Source organism: Gymnodraco acuticeps, unplaced genomic scaffold (assembly GCF_902827175.1).
Source record: "Gymnodraco acuticeps unplaced genomic scaffold, fGymAcu1.1, whole genome shotgun sequence".
Taxonomy (NCBI): Eukaryota; Metazoa; Chordata; class Actinopteri; order Perciformes; family Bathydraconidae; genus Gymnodraco; species Gymnodraco acuticeps.
Window position 1 is genome coordinate 578,690 of NW_022991642.1, and position 17,372 is coordinate 596,061.

At 39.1% G+C, this 17,372-nt stretch overlaps 2 long non-coding RNA genes and 1 pseudogene across 2 annotated transcripts; 2 read left to right on the forward strand and 1 right to left on the reverse strand.

Moving 5' to 3' along the window:
• Nucleotides 1-17,372, forward strand: part of LOC117534283 — an 865,641-nt pseudogene that overhangs the window by 10,277 nt on the left and 837,992 nt on the right.
• Nucleotides 2,253-4,211, forward strand: LOC117534309. The gene is made up of 3 exons (XR_004567175.1): nt 2,253-2,311; nt 2,848-2,953; nt 3,575-4,211. It is a non-coding gene; the product is annotated as an uncharacterized LOC117534309 (long non-coding RNA).
• Nucleotides 4,610-4,957, reverse strand: LOC117534313. Its single transcript, XR_004567179.1, has 3 exons — nt 4,881-4,957; nt 4,741-4,796; nt 4,610-4,644 (listed from the first exon to the last, which is right to left on the reverse strand). It is a non-coding gene; the product is annotated as an uncharacterized LOC117534313 (long non-coding RNA).

Consider the following 17,372-nt stretch of genomic DNA (forward strand, 5'->3'; position numbering starts at 1 on the left):
ATTTATAGATATGTTCTATTTATATTTTTAAGGTCATATCCCTGCACCTCTGTACTGCCATTTCAACACGTTCTCCCTCCCAACCCGTCACATGTTGACGGTCGGTCAGGGCCCCTCCCCGTCACCATATTACGCGCAGGGTACCCCTTGAGAGTCAGTTTTTAACGGGCAGGGCGTCCCATTGACTAGAGCATCCTGAACGTTGGTAATAGACGAGTTGGGATCGCGGCGAAATGCTCTCCGCAGATCCATTCTCACAGCGTTTATCAACCTTTTTCTTACTCAATATCAAGCCACACTTATTGTTTTTACTTCTTTATTTTAATTGAATAACGTAGGACTTTTGTTGCCGTCAGTTATGGGGAGAGTAGGGGCTCAGAATACTGAAATCTGTATTGTTTCATCGTTTTTTCCTTCTAATTTTGTATTATTTTCTAAACCACACACTGTTATTTACTCAACAATAATACATAATTATCCTTGTGTTTATTTATTTGTTTGATTAATAAACACAAGTTGGAGTCCGTCAGGACCGAGGGTCGGAGCAGCTCATAGTAGTTGCTTTAGAGAATTTTACACCCGGAAGTAAGTATTCTCTCCGCTTCGCTTGACAAACCCTGTGATAGTCCTCAAGCTCTGTGATTGGATGTTTGAGTGTGCGCCGAGGGTTACGCCGAGCGTCGAACAGCACTTTGAAATGGGATGGAACCACGGCAGACTGTGCAAAACTGAATTTGAACGGGTCCCCCCCCCTCCCACACCCCGTCCCCCCCCCTCCCACACCCCGTCCCCAGAACTACACATGCTGGCTATTGTGTGTTTTTGCAACATGTTCTATGGCACGTCTCTACTGGGAATTGTAGTTTTAAAAGACGTTTTCGTATTTCCCATAATAAGAAGTTGCCAGTATTAAATTGTGTACATCCCTGGAGGTTTAGGGGATAGGAAACACTCAAATTTAAAATTTAAAACATATAATTAATAAATGGGTGAAAATTGCTTGTGCCCATAATGGGCAGCATTAATATACCCACATGACAGCTAAGGTCAGAAGAGCTTTATTTAACAGCTGGTCTTATGTCTGTGACCCCTCCTGTTGTTAATTGATAAGCCTGAAACATGCACTTGTCAAGGTTCAGAGGCAAATTTTTCAAATATGGCAGTAGCCATCGATCATCTAAAAATAAGATATACTTTATTGATCCCAAGTTTGAAACATGTGCGTTACATCAGCATGTGTAACAGTTGTAAATATGCAGTGGTGTTTATTTGTAAATCATTTAGTATAGTCACACAAATTCTGTGTTTTATATTTAATAATTCAGTGTTCTTTATTTATTGAATGTTCAATACCTGACAAGGTCGGAGATGAAAAACTTGGGTCGCAGGTTCCTCAACAGTATTTACAAGACTATCAATATGTGTGTACCTCCACCATTAAACTGTCGTATTCTGCACATTTCTTATACTATCTACATACATCTTATAAGAGTATAATACATATGTATAATATCAGTTCAAATAAGTTCTTAAACATACAGTAGTTTACAATGCAGGAGAGCAATATATTAGTACTTTGTCAGGCTTAATATGTATACCCCCAAAGCTTTTTTCTTATTCAAAATAAGACCTTAAAGGTGGGGTAGGTAATTTTGGAGAAACCAGCTCGAGTGCGCTAGAATTTGAAAATACACAGCCGGAACAAATCTGCCACTTCCTTACAGAGCCCCTCCTCCAACACACACGAACGCACACATGACCAATGAGGGCACGAGATAAGTGTGTGCCCCGATGGAAGGCTGACAGGCAGGTAGGCCATCCAGTTACTTTAGCCAGGCCGGCTCAGATGATTGGTCGTGCTTTTTACAGTACTACGGCTTCCACAGATGACATTTATTTATGGATTTTTTGTCAAAGCACTTCAGATATTCATTGCTATCGTACGGTGGCCGGCAGGTGCAAACGCTAAACAACGGCCAAAAACACACACATAAGCAGGAAACACCTGCAAATAATGAAATGAAAAACCAACAAACCCTGAAAACACATACAACAGAAAAACGCTGCATTTACAGAAATGATGCAAGCTAAACCTACAACACACAAACCCCGAAAACAAACGCGATACAAAAACGATATGCAAAGTCAAAAGCACATACAACCGAATAACGTTACAAAAAAAAAAGACATTCCGGAAGTGCTTCAGGCCTCTAGGGGGCGCGCTACGTGGAACAGATTGATGTATGACCAGACATAGAGAGAACGAACAAGAGGAAAGAAAGTTCATTTAAGTGGAGAAAGATATAAGAAGGTAAGTTTTGTTTTTTTATACATAGAGCGTCATATTTATATAGCTAGCGTTAGCGTGCCTAACTACTACACCAGCTGAGGGAGGAGAGCTTCACGTGAAGAGAAGATAAAGTGAGGGAAGAACATTGTAAAGAGATGACAAATCAAGTGCAGGCAAATAACACGGGCCATAGTGAGTACCGCGGAAAAAGGACATTTGAATTCTTAGCAGTTTGTTTATATTTATGTATTTGTGTATAGATGTTGCAACTATACAGAGCTTTAGCAATTACCTGTAACTATGGTCATGCTAATAAAGCTATTGAATTCAGAGAGAAAGTGACAAAATGTGAAGAGGGACAAAGTAATGACAGGATAGTAGTGTGCATTAGACATGCTCAAGAACAAATATAGAGACATTCAAGGAGAGAGAGAGACAAATCACAGATTCAACGGTGAACATGATGTATCTATTTATTTAGCTAACCACTATTTAGACTATGTGTTTTTGTTTGACTTGATTACATGGATTTACTACATCAATGTATGTCTTTTCAGGCCGCCATGTTGTGTCCTTTCTGTGGCCAGCATCTGGGGACAGTTCAAGTGTTCTGTGGCTCCTGTGGCAAACATGTACAGTTTTTGGCAGAAGTTGAACACAACAGTAAGTTCACTTTTTTTTTATTGTATCTGTTTCAAATGCAAGAAATAAGGATTCAACACACTACTCTGTTTAGAATACTAATTGCAGATGCATACACTAGCCATTAGCATGAAGGACCCATTTTTTCATTGTCTGTTTATGTGAAATATGTAGAAGCCATCATTAAATTGTAGACCAACGCATGATTAAATACACAAAACAGCTTATATTATACATTCATAATTGTGTATTAGTTATATCTTTATAAAGAACATTATACATTTAGAATCAGATTTTGAGACAGTGAGCCATGACATGTTTTCTTCTTTTTCTCCTTGTGTTTTTGAACTATAGAAGTTGCAATCATCCTCCCAGCATGAAAGTATTCGTCATCTTTTGCAGCTGTTGATATTTTTTGTTAAATTATTATCACGTTAACCAACAGTTGCCACGTTATCATAAAGATATACAGTATAAGATAATTTAATTGTCACGTAAATCAAGCTGCAAAATCCATAAGCAGCTCCTATATTTACAGTACAGTATTGAACATAAGACAGATTTGCGAACATCATTACCTGCATTGTCGAACTTGAGGAATTTCCTGTCCTGTGGACCATCAAATATTCTTCTCATTCTCAGGCATTCCATTAGGAGGGTCAGGAACTCACGCTTGGGACCACCAGTGTCCACTCCATCCTCAGTTTGTCCCTCATCGTCAGTAAACTTAACCTGCATCTGATGAGAGGGGTCCAATGAGGCCCGTTTGAAGCCGCGGATTGCTCCATCCCATACATTGGCTCTATTAATATTAAACCTGCTGCAAGAGGTATTTTTAATTTTTGCAGAGAGTTCTGCAACAATGTCTGGCGCAGTCAGGTATTCTGTGCTGGGAAAGACAAAGTGATGTATTGTAATATTAAATGATGAAGCTAGTAATAAGATTTACAGTATAGAATAAAAAAATTAAGTGATAAAAGTAACAATTAATACATTTCCTCTGCAGTTTGCTCCGTTTCCTCTTCTGGCTCAGACTGGCTATCAATAATGATAAGTGCATACACAGTTGTGTAGTTGCTGCAGTGAGAAGACAGTTGAATAATTACTTTCAAATACATAATATATGCATGACAGTCATATTTGCAAAAGGATGTCGATCCTCATCCTGTTTTTTTTAATACATTGGGTTCTAAACTGACAACAGCACTTTGTCATACTCCTGCACAATCCTTTTAACATTTGAAATGGATGCAATAAACAATATCTGACCTTTGAAAAATATTTGTGGGTGTTTTTTGTATCGTCTTCACTAAGATGTCAGATGTTGTGGGTGTCCTTTGGAAATGTATGAAAGTATAATTGTTCTGCTTCCTGGCAATGTTACCCACTGTGATTGGAGGCTATGCAAACAACCAAATGTACAAATAAAAATACACACCAAATAACTGTGTCACGATGCAACTGTCAACATCGTTTACCTATAGAAGGTGTTCTGACCCGGGGCAGATTGGACCTCTTCCTGGAATGGGGTTGGTTCTCCATCCTACTTTTACCCAATAAATAATGATGCAGTTTATCTAATGACGGTGTCATTAGCACACATTACAAAGGTATTTATTGATTTCATGTTCACAAATTCAAACCTACATGGTATAATTACATTTTTAATTAGTCTTACCCGATCAGACGCTGGTTGTGGGTGCCTGAGAGGTCTGATAAAGGTAAACAACAAATATATTCAAACTACTGTACTGTTAAAACATTCTGCTTGTGGCACAAAATAACATGTTGACAATGTTTTATTTTACCCTGGCAAACTGTTGTCCATTCTGGGAGTGCTCTGTTCATTTGGAAAGTCCCACACCTGCATACAAAACACAAATAACTGACTGAAATGAAATAAATTCACTTTAATTAAGAATAAATGCCACGATAGATCCAAACTGACCACGGTGTCAGCAAGACTGTCTCCAGATGGCAACTTTGCAACAACCACACTGTCCTCGTCACTTGAAGAGGTTGTTCCTGTGTAACCTAAGAAAATAAAAGTGTCATGATTAATACTATACAAATAATTGTTCGCCTACGTCTGTACCTATCATCAAATGTTGGTTTGAATCCTGAATTATTGGATTGACATCAATCAGAAAGGATTCAATCGAAACACAAAATGTTTGTGAAATGTACATTATATTGTTGACCGTCTTTTTCACTCTCACATTAGGATTTAGGGCACAACAAACCAACATTGTTGTGAGAAAAAAGGTTAATTTAGAATTACAATCCTTAAGAGGGAATTTATATTTAGTTTGAACAGAAGGAAAGTTTGGAAGCTTTTGTTGATACTTAAATTCCATTTCTTCTGCCACTATTCATAAAAGACCATTTGACGTCATAAGTTCAACCACGAAGAGAAAGGAATGATGGGTGGAATGAATTGTGTTAAGAAATATAGACAGAACAACTGTTATGTTTACATTTGAACTATTATACAGTTTAGTGCTTTAAACAAGGGGGAATATATGTCAGAAGCACTTACAACTGTTTTCAACGGCTTCAAGAGTACAGATGTACAACGTAATTCGTTGGTAGGGCTTTCCAATGGCCTCTTTGTACATCTGTACTGTGAAAGGGGTGTCCGTTCCGGGGATATTTGTTATCACCCTCGCATCAGGGTACAACAAGACATGGGCACCATCTTCCAAGTCCTGGTTAAAGGCTTTCTGCTTTTTTATGGCAGCAGCCAACAGTTCTTCACATGCCCATTGAGGTTCAACATTAAGGGGAAGTGACCTCCCTCTCACAGGTTTAAGGCAGCCATCCATCCTCCTCATTACTCCAACAGAAATCTGCAAAAAGACAATAATATGCAAATGAATAAAAAAATGTTTCGGACATTATATGAGTGTGGTGAGCAGATTTGAATGACAGATGTATTCATAATAGAAAACGTTGCATACCTTCACCAATTTCTGTTTATTTTTGGAGTTATGCCGTCCCTTTGTAAAAAAAGGTCTCTCCCTCTTTTTTATTTCCCTATATTTTTGAAAGGACTCTACAGCTGAGATTCCTGCTACAAAAAAACAGGAATAAAACATTCATTACTCTTCATTATGTTCAATAGGAGTCTCATCCTCAATCCCTTCTGAGGAACATCTTATAACACATTCAACAGTAGGTAAGCCACATAGTTTAGAGATGTATTTGTATAATAACAGAATTCGAACTTTTAAACCAAGTTTTCTATAAATACTTATTGTTTGGTAATAAAACGAACAACCTATTTACCTGCACTGGTGCTAGACTGTGCACTAATGGCGCGTTTCCACTGCAGCGGGTAGCTCGCTTTAAGCGTGCCGAGCCGTGCGGGGCCCGTTTTTGGTTGCGTTTCCACTTGGCCTAGTTTTGTCCCGTGGCTACTTTTTCACCTTTTTTCTGGCCCGACTAAATCGTGGTTCTAGGGCCAGGAACAACCAGGCTGAGTCGGGCTGAGTATGCTAAACTAGAGAGAGAATCGCTGGCAAGGGGGCTACAACTACAACAAGATGAACATATTTGACCGTGAATTAATTGTAATACACGTTTCAAAATGATGCCGAAGTAACAACATACTGATACCGGTTAGTAAAAACCATGAATTAATGCTTTGACAAGTCTGCAGACAGACGGCAGGCGAAAAACCCTTTTAAAATGCGTGTTTTCTAAATGTAGCTTGGCTAAGCTAACGTTATATATGCTCCGACCGTCCACACTCACAACAACGGCCTACAGACATAAATAAACCAGCGACTGTATTCTCCATGACACAGGCAGTCTGTGGTTTGTACTTGTTTAACTTTTGTCTAGTTTCTGAACAGATATGAGGAGCTGTGAGCTCTGAGTGCTAAGAGCTAACGGCTGTGTTGTTTTTCTGGAGCTCTCATTGAAGATGACGTCACGGCTCCGCCTACACTGCGTTACTATAGTAACTGCCCCAGTTCCTAAACTGTAATGAAAAACGCAGCATTAAAGTGAGCCGGGCCTAATAAGGCCTAACCAAACCGAGCGAGGCCGAGCGAGGCCTGCAGTGGAAACGCGCCATTAGATGCGCACTAGTGGTGGGCATCTCCTCAGGGACTTTGTTAGTCACATCTTTTAGAAATGTGATGTCTCTGCCACAGACACCACAAAAGCCATGCGAAGATGTCACACTGGAACCACAGAATGGACAGTACATCTGTGGAGAAATAAAATGTAGGACAGCTAGGTTAAGTCAAAAAGAGTGGATATTTTTCGGCTACCTAAATATTATAATAGTATTAAAGAACTGTCTTTCAATTAACTCATCAGAAGCCAACCTCCTGTCTATCCCCCCACAAACCAAGCACCGAACCTGGAGGGACAGAGCTTTCTCCATCGCTGCCCCCTCCCTCTGGAACTCACTCCCATTAAACATCAGAGACTGCACCGACCCCCCCACCTTCAAAACACACCTCTTCAGACTGTCTTTTAATGTGGGCATAATGTTGTGTTGCTGTTTTAATATTTTAATTCAACTTTTTACATTTGATTTCCTTTTTATCACCGCATCGCATTTGCGGCTCAGTTGAGGCCCCCTCCACGAGGTGAGGGCGTGAGACCCCACCCAGTCTGTGTGATCTGCGTGTAGGGAGGGTCGTCCCGGTTCTATACTATATCTATATTATGTCAAGAGTTACATTTAGGTGCACAATGGCTCTTGCAAGCTCTTTGATCAAACACGCTAACGCTAGCTACGTAAATATGACGCTCTATGTATAAAAACAAAAAAAAACTTACCTTCTTATATCTTTCTCCACTTAAATGAACTTTCTTTCCTCTTGTTCGTTCTCTCTATGTCTGGTCATACATCAATCTGTTCCACGTAGCGCGCCCCCTAGAGGCCTGAAGCACTTCCGGAATGTTTTTTTTTTGTAATGTCTTTTTTTTTTGTAACGTTATTCGGTTGTATGTGCTTTTGACTTTGCATATCGTTTTTGTATTTGAAGCGTTTTTCTGTCGCGTTTGTTTTCGGGGTTTGTGTGTTGTAGGTTTAGCTTGCATCATTTCTGTAAATGCAGCGTTTTTCTGTTGTATGTGTTTTCAGGGTTTGTTGGTTTTTCATTTCATTATTTGCAGGTTTCCTGCTTATGTGTGTGTTTTTGGCCGTTGTTTAGCGTTTGCACCTGCCGGCCACCGTACTATCGGGATGTTAAGAGCATTCTATGTAATATAACAAAAAGTGTATCTCGAGCCGGGTTTCTCAAACTTACCTACCCCACCTTTAACCTAAAGTATTCTTTAATGTTTAAATAAAGCCTTATTAGTTTGTCTGTCTGTGTCTCCTATTAATATCTAATAATAAAAATAATACATTTCAATAACGTGCTTTAACCACCAGGTGTCCCTTTCTATCAGCTGTGCACCATTATGGTGTAAATATACCAATATACTGATTGGATCAAATATAAAAGTCAGCCGAATTAGTATTGATACTGCAAGGAGACTTATATTGTGAAGAGAAATTGAAGATGTTGTTTAATTGATATATTTATGATCCACGCCACATATTCAGTTTCGGCGGCAGTTCTTCCTGTTTGTCTAGAAGTCTTCTCATCAGGGCTCTATAAATAGCGAACTACAGCAGATATGTAATATTTGATGCAGCCGAACCATGTATTACAATAACGTTATGTGATGACTTTCAAAGAGAAAAGCAAGCAAACTCGGAATAAAGTGTTATTTTATTTTTAAAAAATATTTTCGGATTTCACATCAACAGGAAGTCCGGTTAACTAAAATGTCCGTGCGGAACAATACCCCAACCCATAGATCCGTGGGTGAATAATGTCAATCACCACATTACACACATCCCTTCACATTTACATTTTAATTTACATTAAAGTATTTCGTGAGGCCTTCTAAAATGTTTTAAAATATAATTAGGGTTGTAGTTGAAGAGTTTGTAAATTATTGCGTTGCCATTAATGTAGCCTTTGTTTCTGCTAAAAGAGGTGTCGACCAGCTGGGGCGACAAGAAAATCGACGAAATCGAGTGTGACTATTAAAAAATAAATAATTATTATATTAATATTGACAATAACAACCGACCGTCGGGGTAAAGCATTTGCCGGGGAGCGTTCTCATGGCGTCTATTATCAACACTATGGGAGGTCTATGAAGGTCTACGGGACGACCTGTCCATTGGAAACTGACTCTCAAGGGGTACCCTGTGCGTAATAGAGTGACAGGGAGGGGCCCTGACCGACCGTCAACATGTGACGAGTTGGGAGTGAGAACATGTTGGCCATTTCTCTCTCTGGTGTCAATCTCAAAAAGAGTGTCTGATCAATTATCAGTGTACACAGCAGAAATGCTGGCAGTAATAATAGGATTACAGTGGGTTGAAGAGGTCAGACCAGATAGGGTGGTGATATGCACAGATTCATTGTCCATATTAAAAAGCATACAGTCAACAACAACTTTCAGAGAAGACATTCTCATAGAACTTAATCATAGCCTGTTGAGACTTCACAGAGGATAGATATTATAGATCTTCAGTTCTGCTGGGTGCCTGCATGAGGGGGTGGAAGGGAACGAGTGTGCTGATAGATTAGCAAAAAGTGCAGTACAAAAGGAAATAACATTACCAGTTCAACTTGGAAAAGGAGAAGGAAAAGCAGTCATTAAGAAGAAAGGGATGGAGATCTGGCAGAAAAGGTGGGAGAAAGACTAGAAAGGCAAAGAGTATCATAAAGTTCAAAAGACAATCACAATTAATCTTTATAAAGAAAGAAACAAAAGGGAGGAAATCATGATGGCTAGACTCAGAATAAATCACACAGCATTGAATGGTACTCTGTATATCAGGGGGAAGTGACAGTGACAAGTGTGGGAACTGTGGAGTTAAAGAAGATGTAGAACATATCTTATTACATTGTGACATCTATAAAGCTGAAAGAGAAAAACTAAAGGATAAAGTTATAGAGGCAGAGAGGGAGTGGAATGTGTTTGGTATTCTGGGAACAGAAGGAGAGGGAGTAAAGGCCGCTACACACCAACCTGAGACCAAAGAACGCGTACCGAAGGCGTCCCGACTTTTACGTCTGCTACGTCGCCTGCGTCGGCTACGCCGCCCGCCTACGAACACACCGCAAAGACTTCAGTTGACGAGTGGCAATAACTGTCTGTAGTGGCTATTTGTCAACAACAATAAAACTTAAAAAGGCCACTGAGGCACCAGGTATAGTGGATCTTACGCAGATCATGAGTTGGTAATGAGTCCATTGTCCAGACAAGGCATCGACGTTTTACTGGTATTTATTGGCTTCACCTTGGCAAGAACAATACAGCAAAAGGTGTTGAAATGTTTGCTGAACTCACGGGAGGCCCTGGGAGGTGTGAAAATGTGCCGTAAAGCAACGACGGTGCGGGACCATGGATGTATAATAAGAACTGGATACAGCGTGGGAGGCGGGGCCTCATTCATTCCTATGATAGTTGCTCAATAGCGCATGATGACAAAATGGCCCAACTTTTGAGAGAGCAAAACGTCACAGATTACCCGGCATGCCTGAGAAGTACCCGTATGTGCGCTCATAGCGCATGCGCAACTTTAACCACGCCGCCCAAAAGGCTCGCTCACATTAAGCACGTGAATTTGCGTACAGGTAACAGCACCGCGCATTCATGACAGCATGGTACTGGATTTATATTAACGAGGCGGCAGTTAGCAGCTAGCGGCTAGCTAGTAAATGATGCTAACTTACACATCAATCGTTATGTACTTTTATATTACGCTGACATCAGGATCTAGTGATATCCAAGCAACAGAGCTTCATTTAGCATGATACTTGTGTGGGTTGTACATGAAACCACTTGGTAATATATACAAATGTATATGTTGAAGCCTGTTATGATCAATTGTGAGTTAAAACTTTATCTAAAAAGTAATGCTGATGATGGATTACTGTGGTGGAGTTAAAATAACAATAGCCTATTTCTTTTTTAAATGTGATGGAGTAAAAGGATAGTAACTGTGATTATTCATGTTAAGTAGCCCACAAGTAACTAAAACGTATAATACTTGAAGGAAAGGTGTAAAATGTTCCCATAAATACCAATATCACAGTACAACACCCCTTGTTGTTAAATACCAACCATGTGTGTGTATATATATATATATATATATGCCGCTAAAACTGTGTAATATACCAGGCTGCTAAATCCTCCAAACTGTTACAGGATGTGTATTTTTTTAAATGTGTATTTGTTTTTAATTATAATTTCTTGTTTTGAATCTTTAATACTTTTATGTATACTTTAAGTAACATTAGGCTGTCTTTGGCTCTTTTCTGCTGTAACAATGTAAATGTATTCTGATCTAATTGATGTTTTTGTCAGTTTGTTTCCCTATATTGCGACACTTATTTGGTTTAAGATTATTTCTCCTTTTTTTACAGACATCCCCAACCATAGTGGAATGCTGTTGTAAAGGATTGCATTGATCCGTGCATCAATACCTTCACCCAGCTTTGAGGCATCCAATGAATGAATATCATCTTGTGGCTGGGAAAAATGTGAACAAATAAATCTCACAAAGAGTGACTTTCTGGTGTAATCATTATAATATCAAAGACAAGCACTTTAAGTAACAATATATAAAATCATTCAGCAGCAGAGGATGGGGTGGAAACAGCATTTCTAACTAAGATGATTACAATATTACAAGTTAAACATCAAGATGAACATACTATTATTAATTTAAAAGTACATGGGAGACTTAAATATCCTGCAATATACCATTAGCAGAATAGGAACAAATGTGCCAAAACATTTCTAAAATAAACATAAACTGAGGGCTTTCTTCCTGAGCCGCTGGGAGTAAAGGTCCTCCATGGATGGCAGCTCCGCCCTGGTGATGTTCTGTGCAGTTTTCACCACCCTTTGGAAAGCCTTACGATCGAGGGCGGTGCAGCTGCCGTAACGGGCCGTGATGCAGCCGTGTCCGTGATGGACACTGAGGAACCTAAAGCTGCTGACTCTCTCTACCGTAGTCCCATTGATGGCGATGGGGGGCGTGTCCCTCTCTTTGCCGCTTCCTGTAATCCACAATCAGCTCCTTGGTTTTGCTGACGTTGAGATGGAGGTTGTTATCCTGGCACCAAGATGTCAGGTTTTCGACCTCCTCTCTGTACGCCGTCTCGTCGCCGTCTGTGATCTGGCCGATGACGGTTGTCTGTTACGATCTCAGGCACTTAGGATGTTGGACCCAATTGCAGACAGGGAGACAGAGGTAAAGTATTGGTAAGATACTTTATTTTTCCAAGAAAACACGATGAACAAAAAAAGGTCACTAACTAATCTCAGGATGAGATGACAAAAAATTAGACCAAAAGGAAAATCGCTCACGTGGTGAGGAACAAAACTATTCTTGAGCATAAAAGAGCATAGACCTGACCATGGCAAGAGACAATACGAACTGACACTGAACATTGGGAGACAGGGGAATTTAAACACAGGGTAACTAGACACAGGTGGGAACAATCAGGGGCGGGGCTGACACTGCTGAGCACAGGAGACTCACATGAAGTGACAGGTGAAAACAATCAGGAAATTAGACACACCAGGGAACTAACGACAGACATGAAAACACAGGGAAAAGAGACCAGACAATATACAGGGAGGAAAACATGACAAGGAGAACGGAAAAACACCCACACCTAGACATAGACACGTGATATGACATAATAATCCTGACATTGTGTCGTCAGCACGTAGGTCCATACCAGTGTCTTGAAGTGGCTGCGCTTCCTCCTGGGCAGCATCCAAAATGGAGAAGAAAGAGAACAGACACACCACAGCTGGGTGAGGCTGGTGAGGCTGGGGAAGATGAGTGAGGGAAAGAGAGAAACAAAACAGGGGGACTAAGATGAGTGAGGGAAAGAGAGAAAAAGACAAGGGGACTAAGATGAGTGAAGGAAAGAGAGAAAAAGACAAGGGGACTAAAGTTTAAGAGAGAGGAAGAACACAGAATGTGAGTGAACAATTTAATTAAATTACACATTTAAAAAAAATAGTGTGAGTAAGTGAAGACATCCTTACAAGGAGGACTGCCCTGTCATATTTAAAAGTTATTCTTGTTAAATACACATATCCTGTTGAGGCTAGAATCCAAAATGCAGAACCACTTTAGATTGTAGCCTCAAGGGACTGTTTAAGGTTACTTAAAAACATATAATTTCCCAAATTGGTGAAATGAACTCCATCTCTTAGAAATATGCCAGGGCAGTCAAACTTAATGCAAGGATGCCTTACACTCTACCCAAATCACTAACACATTTACCCATCTCTCTGTTCACCCACATTCTGGCCTTGTTCAGCTTTCCCGGATTGGCTTTCCTCCAGTGACATCTCTCATTGATAGAAGATATAATTATCTTCATCTCTGAGAAGTTGTCACTGAGGGAAAGCAGGTCCTGCTTCATCGCTGTGACAAGCTCCACACCTTTGATGTTGCCAAGGTCTTTGCCGCCACAGTGGATGAGCAAGACATCCGGGACTGTTCTTCCTCTCAAGGACTGATAGAAAAAGGGAAGAAGGTTCCTCCACCTCAGACCACCCTTGCCAAACCACCACACACGGCAATTGAGACCCAGGTTGCTTCCCATGGTGTGTCTGGCTCTTTCTTCCCCACGTCTAACGTAGCTGCTCCCTATTATCCACACATTGGGACCTAGATAGAATAAAAATATATTGAAAAAGGGAAAAAAAGTGTTTACTGGTGATCATCTTTTAGAAAAAGGTGGTACATGTAGCCTGAGTTGTCATATCATTTTCATCATATTTTTAAGACTACACAAGTTTAATTTGTATATTATATTACATATAACTCTATACTTGTATATAGAATCATGATGAAACTTTATAAGGATTAAGATTATATATTAATATTACATTAAATAATGCATGACGATTTCATGCATTATTACGAAGCAGGATGTATCAAGTCACTGACTTTTTGTGATAAGGTCACAATCAACTGATTTCACTTATCAGATGTAAAAATAAGGTACAATATATTTGTTTTTGCCATATGAAAGTAAAGGGTATGCAATCAAAAAATTACTGAAACAAAATGAATAAAAATTCTTATAAAAACTATACAGCACCTTGTCCAAGTATGGCGGGAGGCCCACTTTCCTTCAGGATTTCCTCTCTGGATGACGATCCGGCTATTTCTGCCATCTATAAATAAAGTACAAATGATTAGCTCTTCACGCCTCTTTAAAATAATATGTGTTCTTGAAGATTCTGTATGCAGCGTCGTTTACAATGGTAGGGACATTGCATTGGAAATTAGTTGTGAAAAAGATATGTCATTTTTAGTTTTTTCATCTCACATTTATAGATTTTAAATAGAAATATATATATATAAAAAACGAATTATAAATGCAAAGTCTGGTTTCTAGAAAGTTAGCTAATGCATACAGAGTTAACATTGCAGAACTGCTGGCATGCATACATTTCTAGCATTTTGGTTAACTATGAAAAGTATGGAAAATTACTGTGCAAACACCCAACATTAGCTTAGCCACAGTAGCGGTTGCTGATGAGTGGTTTGGCTTATTTTACTCTTTTATATGAGAACATGTTACATTACATACAGACATTAAGGAGGCAGGTTAGAAAATAAATATGTTTTCGTCTCTTACCTTTGGGAGCAAACTGTTGTCGGTTGTTAGCATAGACTGTCTGTATATATAAAGCGTTGTCTCTTTAGCCTCAGTGACGTGACATTGAACACTGAACGTGACCGCGTGTGAAGGGGGAGGGGCGCGGGGGATTTAGGTCTGGGCTGCGCTAAATTCAGCCTCTCTTTCCAACATCTCCTGTGGCGGCAATCCACATTCTATACTATTCTCTACTTCCTTCTATATGTATGAGCTCTGTATGTGTTTTATTTTCCTTATGACTGTTGTAAGTTAACTTATTTATTCTATATCTTCTTCTATATTTGTATTTGAATGTATGTCACAGTCCTCTGTTTATTTATTGTTAAGCAACGCAACACATGGTTTTCAACAGTGGAACGATGTATGTGAATGTCAACAGCAACATCCCAAGCTTCTTTCTAGCCAATATTCATTATGTTGTATTTGTACCTTCAACTGTAACTGAAAGTTCAATTTGGTGTATTTTGTTTGCAAGTCTGTGTTCAACATACTACTTGGAGTATGCTTAACGCGGCACAAGTCTATACTAAACATGGACACGCAAAATTCTAAACATGTATTTTTTTTCATATCTGATACCAAATCTTGCAGCAATATTGCCACACTGGAGATGTATATTAGTTATTTAGAGTTTAGTGTTCAATGTATTCAATGTATTCAATGTGTTAAATGCATTCAATGTGTTAAATGTATTCAATGTGTTAAATGTATTCAATGTGTTAAATGTATTCAATGTATTCAATGTGTTAAATGTATTCAATGTGTTAAATGTATTCATTGTATTCAATGTATTAAAATAACTATCCAAACATTTTATATATAAGTTATTTATATGTATGTAAGTGTTGTCTCGTGTGTATGTACTGTTTGTGATCGTTGTTGTGTCCTCACTCGTGGCCTGCACCTTGATGTGGTGAGTGGGCTTTAAACTAAGACAGGTCATTTATGTTTGAAATATCATGCTAACAAACTAACAAACCTGCAATTACAGAATTGAATGATAGTGGTTATATATGTTCATGTCTTGCTGACATTATTACAATTTTTGTAATGGTTCTCCTCTCTCCTGCAGTCAGCTATGATTCCAGGTGTTCATGCTGCCGCCCGCCTCCCCCCCATCCACCTCCTTTCATCATATCCAGTACCAGGAGAGCTAATCCAAAGACCTCATCATACCTCCTCTTCATCCCATCTCCTCATCAAATCCAGATCTTCAGCATTATCACCAGTGTCTAGACCCCGGGGGGTTCCCTATATGCTCACGGCTGCATTTCCCCTCTTAGATATACGATTTCAGGATCGGGGTCTAATCGCCAAAGACTTAACATTTATCATATGACATGTGTCAATAAATGTTCTTTAAACAAAATGAAGTCTCTCCTGATTGAACTGTCTGGACCCCATCCTCAACTTTTTTCAAACCATAACATGCCTTCAGAGGGCTTTCCTGTTGATAATGTTTGGTGGATTTTTTAATAGAATAATTGTAATCAATCAATATTATATTACCTTTTAATCTATATAAATTGTATTAACATTTTTTGTCACTATTTTGTTCACCTTGTTCTACTATGCCAGCCATCAGAGGTTGTTAACATCTCTTTTAGGTTTCATTTCTTATATTTGTGAATTTCTATATAAAATGCTAATTTCTACCTGAAATGCTTATGTATTTTTAATTACACTTTCGTAAAGCTTTCACTTTTTCAGCGGAATAAATATTATAACTGGTTTTGTTCAGCATTGCCAGCTTCACTGTTTGAGCGTGATCTTGTGCCCAGCATTCTCCTGTCCTGTGCTCTGAAATCAAAATGTGGATAAGAATAAAACAACACTAAAATAAACACTACAATAAAACTTTTGAAAAAACACAAGGTTGTTCATTTGTGTGTATACATATACAACACAGGCAATATACATATATATATATATATATATATATATACAATTATAATTAATACAACTGTTAATTTGATTAGAGCTTTGACACATATCTTTATTGATATATGTATAAATATGACGACTTAATATATAGTCGGCCTAATAGCAAACAGCTACGTTCAACTCTTTTAATGGTATATTGCAAGTGCAATAAGAAGCTACAGGAACGTTAATCTACGTCGGTAATATTATTAACTTTATTTAATACAACATTTACGGTACAAGATTTACATCATAGCCTACAGCCCATGTAGTATATTATTTTACAAATGATGAATTACAGCAAACATGTGCAATATATCCATTATTACAGCTCCGTGGGCTGGCAGTAAGGCGATATGGTCCGTTGTTATTGTGCATCCATGGGTAAAGATAAACGCATGTAGTGCTGAACACGTCACATCACATGAACGTGCCGGGCAGCGCGGTCCCGTGGGTTAGATGCACGTTCATAATGCCGAGGGAAATAACTCTCAGAATAACGTTATTAGCACATTTCTACAGCTTGAGGAACGAATGTTTTTAATAAGGGCTATACAAGTGTTCATACTGGGTTGTTTATTTAGTTTAAAAAAAATTATCCAACGAGTTACAGACCACTCTTTCCCCATGTAAGTCAATGGGAAAAAGTGTTTCCGGGCCCAGCAACCAAACGGAAGTGTAGTACCGCCGTTTGGCCACTACGAATATTCTCATCAGACTCCGGCGCACTTCCTGGGGGCTTGTGCGGGACACACCAACCTGAGTAGGGCGCCGCAAATGCCCGA